Source organism: Eucyclogobius newberryi, unplaced genomic scaffold, assembly GCF_026437365.1.
Source record: "Eucyclogobius newberryi isolate DKJ021-1_F unplaced genomic scaffold, fEucNew1.0.hap1 SCAF_3, whole genome shotgun sequence".
NCBI classification, from domain to species: domain Eukaryota; kingdom Metazoa; phylum Chordata; class Actinopteri; order Gobiiformes; family Gobiidae; genus Eucyclogobius; species Eucyclogobius newberryi.
Window position 1 is genome coordinate 11467113 of NW_027315945.1, and position 11993 is coordinate 11479105.

An 11993-nucleotide genomic window follows, 5' to 3' on the forward strand; every position below is an offset into this window, starting at 1 on the left:
TCACACCAGCTGATCACACAAAAAGGAAACAAAACATCAACAACAAATACTTGCTTCAATTTATTCATGATGATTGAGAATCACTGTAGGTGTAGGTGCTGATTACATTAATTATTTCAAAAATAAAACTTCATTAGGCTGCCCCAAATAAATTATATGGTTGCTGTAACCAGACCCAAGTCGGTCGGTAGGTAAATTCTTATTTTTTTTAATTAGTAATTAGTCCCTTGGGATGAAAGATAAGTTGATGGCGCTATAAAATTATTTTACACGGCGCTTTTGGAAAGAACGATCAGTGAGTCGGCAAAATATTAGAAAAATGAAAGAATTTGGCATCATTTTGACAAAATGCTGATTTTTTATTTTTTCAGTCGGCTGGTTTTATACCGGGTCGTTACCGGGGTTACGGCAAACATACAAATTATTTTGCTCAGCCTTAGGTTTTACTTTTGCTTGCCAAAAAATAGGTTTTATCTTGATAAGTGACACGTCTCAGCAGTCGGGTGGCGCTGCTGAGGAAGATGACTGATGCTCACCGAAACATGTCAAAAGCCTATTTACTTTCCAAGAATAAATCTAGAAACAATCTGCGGGTGCAGGTGTGCTCCGTTAAGTGGTTGGTGCAGGTGTGCTCCGTTAAGTGGTTGGTGCAGGTGTGCTCCGTTAAGTGGTTGGTGCAGGTGTGCTCCGTTAAGTGGTTGGTGCAGGTGTGCTCCGTTAAGTGGTTGGTGCAGGTGTGCTCCGTTAAGTGGTTGGTGCAGGTGTGCTCCGTTAAGTGGTTGGTGCAGGTGTGCTCCGTTAAGTGGTTGGTGCAGGTGTGCTCCGTTAAGTGGTTGGTGCAGGTGTGCTCCGTTAAGTGGTTGGTGCAGGTGTGCTCCGTTAAGTGGTTGGTGCAGGTGTCCTCCGTTAAGTGGTTGGTGCAGGTGTGCTCCAATCAGTGGTGGACGCAGGTAGGTCATGAACAGCAAGATAAATGAACTGTGTGGAGTTACGGAGCATGTCTTCAACATGAGCCTGAAGCTGAGGGTGGTACCACAGGTCTGGAAGACCTCCTGTCTGGTACCTGTGCCCAAGACACTGCGCACCAAAGACCTCAACAGCTTCAGGCCAGTGGCTCTCACGTCCCACCTGATGAAGACACTGGAGCGGCTGGTCCTGGACCACCTCCGCTCCACCATGAGCTCAGCCATGGACCCGCTGCAGTTTGCATATCGGCCTGGCATCGGAGTGGAGGACGCCGTCATCTCCCTGCTGCACCGCTCTCTCTCTCTCACCTGGAAAAGCCTGGCAGCTCTGTGAGGATTCTGTTCTTCGATCTTTCCAGCGCCTTCAACACCATCCAGCCGCTGCTCCTGAGGGACAAGCTGGAGACGGCTGGTGTGGAGTATGACCTGGCAGAGTGGATCCTGGACTACCTCACGGACCGACCCCAGTTTGTGAGAGCCCGGAACTGTGTGTCTGACACTCGGACCTGCAGTGTGGGGGCGCCCCAGGGCACTGTCCTCGCGCCCTTTCTCTTCACCCTTTACACTGCAGACTTCAGACACGACACGGACAGCTGTGTCCTGCAGAAGTTCTCTGACGACTCTGTCATCATCGGACTCATCACGGACGACGATGACGAGGAGTACAGGGGACTGGCGCAGGACTTTGTGGACTGGTGTCAGCGGAACCACCTCCTCATCAACGCGGGAAAGACCAAGGAGATGGTGGGGGATTTCCGCAGACGCCACCCCACTGCCCCCTCACCAGTGAACATCCAGGGACGGGACATTGAGAGAGTGGACTCATACAAGTACCTGGGTGTTCATCTGAACCACAAACTGGACTGGACTCATAACACAGACGCACTGTACAGGAAGAGCCAGAGTCGGCAATCAGTGACAGGGCCACTCCTGAAGACCTTCTACGACTCTGTGGTGGCATCAGCCCTCCTGTAGGTGTGGCCTGCTGGAGCAGCAGCATCACAGAGAGGGAGAGGAAGAGGCTGGACAAAGTCATCAAGAAGTCCAGCTCCGTCCTGGGCTGTGCTCTGGACTCGGTGCAGGAGGTGGGGGACAGAAGGGTCCTGGCTAGATTCACATCAATGCTGGACCATGAGTGTCGCCCCCTGCAGGACACTCTGTCCGCTCTGGAGAGCAGCTTCAGTGAGAGACTGATCCACCCTCGATGTGTGAAGGAAAGGTTCCGTAGGTCTTTCCTTCCTGCTGCTGTCAGACTTTATAACAAACACTGTTAGTCCTGAACACTCGCAATACTGACCTAACCTAATACTGATGTGCAATTCTGTCATATGTGCAATTGCTGTTGGAATTCATGTGCAATTCATGTGCAATTACTGTGAAATTTATGTGCAATCTATGTGCTGTCGTGACACATATTCATGTGCAATTACTGTCGTGATCACATGCAATGGTATTTATGTATTTATTTGTCTATGGGAGTTTTTATTTATAGGAGATCTTCTACTGAAAGTGTTTTTCAAAGTTCCTATAAGTGATCTGTTCTTTTCTTTTCTTCTGTATCTACCTCTGTATCTTCCTGCGTTGCACCAATGAAATTTCCCCAATTGGGACAATAAAGGAATATCTTATCTTATCTTATCTTAAAGCAAACCATATTTGTATGAAGTAAATGTAGATTCTGAGAAAGAGTATTTTTTGTTTAATGCTGAGCGCACAATAATGAAGACTAAACATATTTCTTGCCTCACTGCACGCTTCTTTGTAAACCCTGTTTGAATGCACTCTGTCCCCCCTGTGTCCTCTAAATATTGTCTAGTAATTTAAAGAATATACCTCAAGATATCACCTTGAGGTAACATTTTAGCCCCTTTAACACAACTGTTGTCCACTTTGTCCCTTTCAAGACGCCTCAGTCCAGCCAGTTAAAGAATAAAGTACAAGAATCAAACAAGGAAGATAAAGTCAGATTTGTAGATTTGTGAGGAAACTCTTCTGCATTCATTTGTGTGATAAAATGTGAATATATGATTATATTTCTGTGATGTATTTTATCTGCATAATAGTGATATTTTATCTGCATCATTAGTCTAAGAGAAGAACGGGTGTGTGACAAACTGCATTTGTGAAGGGGTCATAAAGATGGGCCAAAGAATGTTGCCCCGGGGGGGGCAACATTCTTTGGTATTATCTCTACGGAAAAATACCAAGTGCCTTGATGTGAGGCTGACCAATGAGAAATGTGACCCGCCTATTCCAGAATATCTAATAAAACCAACCAGCATGGGAAAAAAGGGGGTGAGACGCGGGGGTGAGACGCAGGAGGGTCAGCCAGGCTCCTTACAACGGCTTGGCTGACACAGTCCCCGCGTTTTCTCCCATGCATGCCACACAAATGTCTGATCTTTCTGTGTCGTTTCATATTCTAAGTTGAATTGTGTTCTCTATGTGTTAAGGAATAGCATCGGTGTATGTCTAATTCCATGACATTTTCTGGTCCTATCGAGCCGAACGACAAGCTGCCTTCGCGGAGATTGACGGGTGAATCGGTGAAGTCTGTGCACAGCTGAAAGAAGTCCACTTTTCCCGTGGCCGCCCATCGCACCTCAGTCTCCGCGAGGAGAGCTCGTCGTTTCGAAGCAGCAGGAGAACACAGGCGACAAAGAAGGTCAGACAAAACTTTTGTGTGTGAAAAAGTTAGCCATGAAACGTTTTATGCATAGGCTTTGTGCAGGAGTTTAGTTACTCGCATAAAGAGGAGTTTAATATTTCTCAGTCAAAAATACAGGAGTTTAATATTTCTCAGTCAAAAATACAGGAGTTTAATATTTCTCAGTCAAAAATACAGGAGTTTAATATTTCTCAGTCAAAAATACAGGAGTTTAATATTTCTCAGACAAAAAATACAGGAGTTTAATATTTCTCATTTAAAAAAAATACAGGAGTTTAATATTTCTCATTTGACAAAAAAATACAGGAGTTTAATATTTCTCAGTAAAAAATACAGGAGTTTAATATTTACTCATTAAAAAAGAAAAATATTGGGTGGCGTTGTGTAGATAAGTTTCTCACATAAAGGAGTTAAATTGCTCACCGCGAGTTAAGTTTCTCACCGAAAGAAAGTTATGAAGCCTTATGCCGAGTTGTTACTGACATAAAGATGAGTGAATGTAAGCGCTGTGCACGAGCGAAGTAAGTAAGAGAGAAGTGTGAATGTGTGAATGAGGATTAATAGTGATTAACTAACGAGTGTGAGAATCACAATTAATCATACAAGGGTCACAAGGCGTTATTCTGAGAGATCTAAAATTTGCAGTCACGGGTGAATCTTAAACACCACGTTTATGTCCGGAGGAATCTAATAAGGAATTTTCTCTAGAAGCTTGACATTGACCGTGACTGTAAAGCAAGTAGCATTTCTCTCAGACAACCGAGACCACATAATGCCAGAATTATCACCCCAAACTGTAAAAAGACAAAGGAAAAGTCATAAGAGGATTTTGGAGGGAGACTTCCAGCGTGCTCAGATGACGTGGCAGAGAGGGGGAGATAAGGGGGGTCAACAAGGCAGGAGAAGGGAAAGCAGTTCAGAGGACGCTCTGAACTGATGAATTAAGCAAAACTAAACTCAGCTGGTTTTAAATATTAGTATTTGAGAGCTCTGTAGAACAAATTTAGGGTTTTGTTTGATTGACAACAGTCAATTATAAAGATTTTATTAAACTTGATAAGAGATGAAGATGAATTCAGATTTTTATAGATGGCCAACTTTTTTGGGGAATGTGATCACAGACAGGACACTTCCTGTCCCCGACATAGAATACAAAAGTTGTGTTTTTACGGTATCGTGTTTTTTGAGTGCACAGAACAAAGCTACGTTTTGTTTTGTTTTATTTTTGGACTTGACAAAATTATCTTTTGGACTTATTATGTAACCATAATGCATGACTAGATGAAAGTACAGGACGAAAAGACAGAAGCGTTTTTAAATTTAGAATCAAATGCAGGCACAGGCCTGGGAGTGATAATATGGGTAAATGGGTGACTACTGAAGTTTTTGGATATAGAATGAGTAGTAAGTAAAGTGATAGTAAAAGTTATATCAGTAACTTATTTATTTGTATTATCATGAGGAAACCTCGTATTGCATGTAGACGTAAGTGAGGGAATAAGTTAAATAGTGACGTCCGATGTCCTCCTTGGAAAGACATGAATGGGTCATTAACTAAAGACAAAAGGACACCAAGTCATAAAGATAGCCAGAGATAACAGGGGCTATTGACTGGCAAAGAATCTGGAGGACTCAGGATGGAGCAGATGTTGTTATCTTTGAGTATCAACGGCAACACCTCAGGGGGGGTTGATTGATGAGTAATAGGGAAAAGTTAAAATTAACAGCGAAAGAATTTGACATTCTAAAGGAATTACCTGAAGGATTGTGGAGATTCAATCAAGAATTGAATAGATTTAAATAAGACAATATCATCTAAATTTAGACGCTATAGAAGTTATGAAAACCAGTGATAACAGGACTTAAACATTACAGGACTCAGGACGGAGTCAGGACGGACCCGGGGGGAGGAGTGTAATGCAGAAGAATACATTTTATGAGACCCGCAGATTACCTGAAGATAGTGAAAACTAAACAGGGGGATGGGTAATCAATACATGAGTTTAGAAGCAGAATGACAGGGATATTTTAAAGATAACTAACTGGAATCCCAGGGGATGCAGCGTCTGATACTTATATCAGCAGCAAAGAGAAAGTAAAAGCAGGTTTAGAAATTTGGAAATGGGTGTTTCCTCCGTTGCGAGAGGAAGACAGAGAGAGAGACAAGGGGAAAAAAGGGTTGATACAAAATGATGTGCCTTATAACCAAGGGGAAGGTTTAGGATCGTTTTGATTTGTTAATACACATATAGACTTGCTAGAACAAACTAATACACAATGTTTGTAAAGCACCACATGAGCAGATGTGAGAGATTGAGTTTGAATCTCACCTGAAGCACATATAGAAGATTAGCACATATTACATTAGATGGGTGACTTTATGCAGGCCACACAAACAGAGGAGATGTGAAATTATTAATTATGTGAAGAATTCTAAGTTGTGAACTGACCCTTATGGCCAGCTCAACGGGGGAATTATTGAGATAATTATTATTGTTTGATGTATTTGTATTGCACACACACACACACATACGCGCGCACACGTGGAGACCAAACATTTAGAGTTTTAGACATTTAGAGTTTGAGACATTTAGAGTTTGAAACTTTTAGAGTTTGAAACATTTAGATTTTTAAACATTTGGAGTTTGAAACAAATGGTGGTAAAACAGATTTACAAGTTACAGATCGCAGAGGCAGTGTCGGATTACAGACACACAGGGTGGGGGCCCAGCGCCGTGGAAGGGGGGCTCAGCCAGGGATGTGACCACTGAACTGTGAAAGGTCAAGAGGTGACATTGCGGAGTGGAGTGACAGACGCAATTCTATCTCTTCCTTGATTACATCGTTGTAAACTATCTGGAGTATTTAATTTTGTTTAAATGTAGAAGTTTGAGAAATGGGAATTCCATATCTCAAAAAGGGGGGATATGTACGTGTAAACAAACATTCCGAATCAATAATTACAAAAAAAAAAATTGTAAACAAGAAAACTGTTTGAAATACACTGAACTGTCGAAAAGACGTTCTGCTGTGTTTATCACCACAGCAGAACGTGTTGGAGATGTGGTGTTTACAGAGACGGAGCCAAGTGGACAGCCAGTGGACGGAGCCACACCGTGTCGTCCTCACACCGACCAGGGGAGGACGAGAACATGGGTGCTCTCATGGGAAAGTGAGAGAAATGTCTGGACAACACAGCGGCAGATCCATAACATCGCAGACGCAGGACTTCGTTTGTATGAGTTTTGTCCAGAGTCTACGGTAGAGTACGATACTCTGCTACGATGAACGAGAGACAGAGGCTACGGTGCGCAGAGTACCATACTCTGTGGAAAAAGAATCAACAGTTATCATCATCACAGCGATGACGATAATATGGGTGCTGAACACCTGTATTATGCACCGGACAATCGGGACAATCGATCAACATACACAACTGTGTTTACCGGGAAATGAAACATACACAGACCTGGAATAGAGGGAAGAAAATAAGTGATCAACTTGAAAGGTTATGAAATGCATCATGTGTAATAATGTACAATGTATAATTGACATGACAGAGGCTGAAGAAACACAATGGCATATTATACAGCCACAGTTGTTTGCACTAACTAAGAGAGTTTTTTATCTGCTACAACATAACTACATGTAATGTTAATGAGATTATGAATTGAGATGGGAAATGTACCAGTTCATATGTGTCATAGGTGTGACCGAAGCGAGCAGCGGGAGGAGGTCTCTTAAGAAACCAAGAGAGGACGTATGGTGATGTGGGGACACTTGTGGGACGTTGTGCCTATGTATCCCTTTTGTGGCCAGCCATGGTCATAACAAAGACCAGCATCACCCAGAACCATACCGCAGGGTCAAGGTCGAGAGGTTAGAGGACAATCTGGTTCCAGTAGCACCTGATACTACGTATTTGATTCTATTGGGGTGTCCAGAGGTCCCTGACGAGTCAAACTGACTGACCAGAGAGCAGCGGGTTTGAGGGCTTTCCGCTTGTACTTCTATATTTCCCATCACACCGCACAAAATTATAGACAAGATAAATGGTCTGTTTGTCAAATTACAGAAATTGACCAATCTGACTCAAAATTTAGGACAGTAATGCTGTAGAAATGTTGTGGGCCGAGAGAAAAGAAGTGTGTTCAATGTTGAGAAATGTGCATAACTTTTTGTGTGTAAAAGTGTCATTTTAACACAAATATGAAAGACATGTTGAAAACTGAAAAGATAATATGTTTGGCATATGATACAGTGACTAATGCTTTGATAAACAGGAGGGAAATGTGATAAAATGTGAATATATGATTATATTTCTGTGATGTATTTTATCTGCATAATAGTGATATTTTATCTGCATCATTAGTCTAAGAGAAGAACAGGTGTGTGACAAACTGCATTTGTGAAGGGGTCATAAAGATGGGCCAAAGAATGTTGCCCCGGGGGGGGGGGGAGTTGCACCCCCCTTGCAGGCTTTATCTCTACGGAAAAATACCAAGTGCCTTGATGTGAGGCTGACCAATGAGAAATGTGACCCGCCTATTCCAGAATATCTAATAAAACCAACCAGCATGGGAAAAAATGGTGTGAGACGCGGGGGTGAGACGCAGGAGGGTCACATTTCCCGCGTTTTCTCCCATGCATGCCATACAAATGTCTGATCTTTCTGTGTCGTTTCATATTCTAAGTTGAATTGTGTTCTCGATGTGTTACGGAATAGCATCGGTGTATGTCTAATTCCATGACAATTTGTTTGTATTTTTGTTTGTCCCACTGAAATATCATTAAAATCTTCTCCCTTAAACATGAATTCACCGAGATAACCAAACTTTTAAACAGTCGAGTGAGGAAAGGGTTGGAGCAACATTAAAGGCTTGCAAATGCCTTTATCCACAAACGGAGCGGACATGGAAGTCAACACATTCAATACTTAAAGGGGAAAAGATCATAAATGTCAATGTTGCATAATATTTCTTAAGATCCAAACCTCCAGAATCAGACGAGTCAGAAGAGCTGAGATCTCCACATCCAGAGTGTTTCTTTCCCATACGCCATTCTATTCAATCAATTAAAGAGTTGAACAAATAAGATAAGATAAGACATTCCTTTATTGTCCACACATGGGGAAATTTTGTTGTTGCAACGCAGGTAGATGGAGGAAAAGGACAGATAACTTATAGGAAGTTTAAAAAGCACTCTTAATAGAAGAACTCTTATAAACAAAAACTCCCATAGACCGAACACAGAAAAATAAAGATAAAATAAAAACAGCTAGCGTAAGACAAAATAATACTAATAATAATAATGGTAAAATAAACACTCTATTTACATCAGTTATATGCACATGAATGTGACATTATTGCGTGTGAGTACGACACGCAATAATCCTATTTGCGATTCAATCTTATGCATTTTATTACAATTCATAATTAATAATTGGGAAAATTGTCAGGTAGACAAAACTAAAGTCTGGTGAGAAAAAAATATATATACATTTTAAATGAATCATCAGCCCTTGCATACCTCTCCAGTGTTTCAGGTCCACTTTGTGATCGATTTTCTTCTCTTGCCATTTAAAGAGACCATGGGCTTGTGGTTTACCTTGGAAAAATAAAATACAAGGGAAAAATGTATAAATTAGTAAGAAGAAAAATGTACATAAATGTGTACTAGGTATTTTAACACTGGGACGACTCACATGAGACAAACCATTAAAGATAAAGCATTTTCCTTTGACTGTGGCACTAAAATCATTTAATTAAAAACCTTGTTTATTTATATGAGTTCTCATGGCTAACTCATTATGCACTGTCCATGTAATATATACATAAATAAAAGTAGAATTGTATGTAAAAGTGTACTAATATAACCTACCCATTATGGAGGACCCAGAGAGTTAAAAAGAATAAAGATTTAAATAAGGGTTAATATTATGATTTGATTTAACAAATGGTTTTAAATCAAATTCAAAGGAAAATTTAAGAAATAATGTATCAAATATTTTAGAATAAGAGTTTAAAAAAAATAAAAAATAAAAGAAAACATAAATTTAAAGAGAAATAAAGAACAACGCCTCACATTTGGTTCTGCGATTAGCTTTTCTGTGGCGCTTCTGACTAATGAAAAGTAAACATTAAAAGTGATGAAATATTAAGGAGCTCTGTGTTTACATAATGCTCTGACTATTAAGCTCTTTACTTGTCCTTTTTTAATGCCATAAACACGACATTCGTCCTCAGTTACAAGGTAAACATTTTTAAATCCAATGTGACTTTTACTGATAATGTAATGTTAATTTACTCTTAATTTCAAAAAGTCAGAGTACATTTTTTGTCATTGATTGCACCTAAAACTGCTTGGAAATAAACCTAGGACTTTGTGTGGTCAGTGTGGTCACATTAACACTAGGCCACTAGGCTACACACCCTTTAATGTCCACATACGATTCAAATCAAGGGTTTGCTCACTTTTGTAATAAAATAAGATTGTGAAGTAAAACAAATAATGAAATGATAACTACCCCTTTTGGAAGCAGCTTCACACAAGCTCAGCAGCAGCAGCAGACAGCAGAGGATCTTCAGGTCCATGTTGAGAGCTGCTCGATGGTCTTCCTCCTTCCACGAGCTGCTTGGTGAAGGCTCCGACGTCGCTTTTATTTCAGGGCAAATGTGGGTTCCTCCTTTGGCTGGCGTGAGAGGGACATGTCATCGCATTTTTACTGCTTGATGCACAACACAATTTATTACAATGTAACTCTCTGACAGGATGCTTGAGAAACGCAATGCTGACTGTGTATTTCTAGTATTCTGAAAAGTGTGTATCTTCACTTACTTAAACCTTAATCAAAACTCACGCGTTGGACAGCGAGTTGCACATACCGTATTTTCTGAACTGTAAGTCACACCGGAGTATAAGTCGCACCAGAGAAGAACTAATCCAGCTTGAGGACTTTACGTCTGGTGCATGTGATGGGTTTATATGATATAATGCCCTTTAGCTTTGAGATGAAAACACTTACTTTTATTAACAAAAACTTTTGTCAGTGTTTATTTGGTCTTTTTTTGTAATGAAAAACAATCACAAGGAAATACAGTAACCCAAAGAATAAACCATAAAATTAAAGCCGCGGTAGCAGCGATGATGGTGACCGCCTCCCGCGCGACCGCCTTCCCGCCCGTCCATGTTTTCTGTGGCGTTTTGCGGCATACCAAACGACGCTCAGTAATTCACCGTTGATGATTGCGTAGTCTGCGTTTCAAATATTAGTTTGTCCTGACAAATTGCAAGATTGTGCTGAACGCAGACCTGAGCAGGGAGAAAGAGAGAGAGCCTCGGTGACCCGTGACTTTTCATTGATGTTCAGGGAGTCAAAAATACCCGAGTTGTGGCAGAAAGAATAACGTCTAAAGAATAATGTCTAAAGAATAACGTCTAAAGAATAAAGTCTAAAGAATAAAGTCTAAAGAATAAAGCCTAAAGAATAAAGTCTAAAGAATAATACTTATACTAATGCTGATGTTAATGTTAATGCTAAGACCGCGGCGCGAGAAGAAATGTCCCATCAAAATAAAAAAGGAAGAGGAAGTGAAGGCATTCATTGCGCCCAGGCTGGCCAATAGGGAAAAACACACAATACCTGTTTGCCCTTTTTTCATGGAGTCTCGAGGAGAATATAACCCATGAGTTTCAATCAAATCAGGCAATGTTGAGTTTTTCACACAATGGGTAGGGGGCGCTATAGAGTAAATTTGTTACCTGGGTATTAATTATTTCCAATCAGACCATAAAACGCATCAGTGAGTGAGATTTGAGCTCCGTAGATCAATTCCATTAGGCGTGACTTGTCCTTGAAATTAACCCTTTTTTGAGGCCGTGTTACTCAAAGGAATATAATTTTTTTGGGGGAATATTTATTACATTTCAATGTCTCTAGATGCAAAAAGTGTTGTTTTGAGCTCGATCGGACCAAAAACCTAGGACAAGTACGATTTTGGGGAAAAAAAAGTCAAACGTGGCGGTGCCACTTTGATTCGACATGGCTGACTTCCTGTTAATCATAGAGCGATGCTGCCAGGTGTGTTTTATTCGTCAAAGGCTCTATCACTGTTCCAAGTCTCATGTGCCTAGGCCAAAGATTAAGAGTTTCATGTTTTTTCTTTTTTGAACTAGTTGCGATGGGCGTTCTCGCAAGCTCCATTTTATTCGAGTTCGGGCCAAGCCGATCGCGTTTATGTCCCCATGTGTGACTTTCATCGATGTTCAGGGGGTCAAAAATGCCAGAGTTGAGGCAAAATAACCATGAATAATAATAATAATAATAATAATAAGAAACCAGGCAATAACAAAGACTCGTC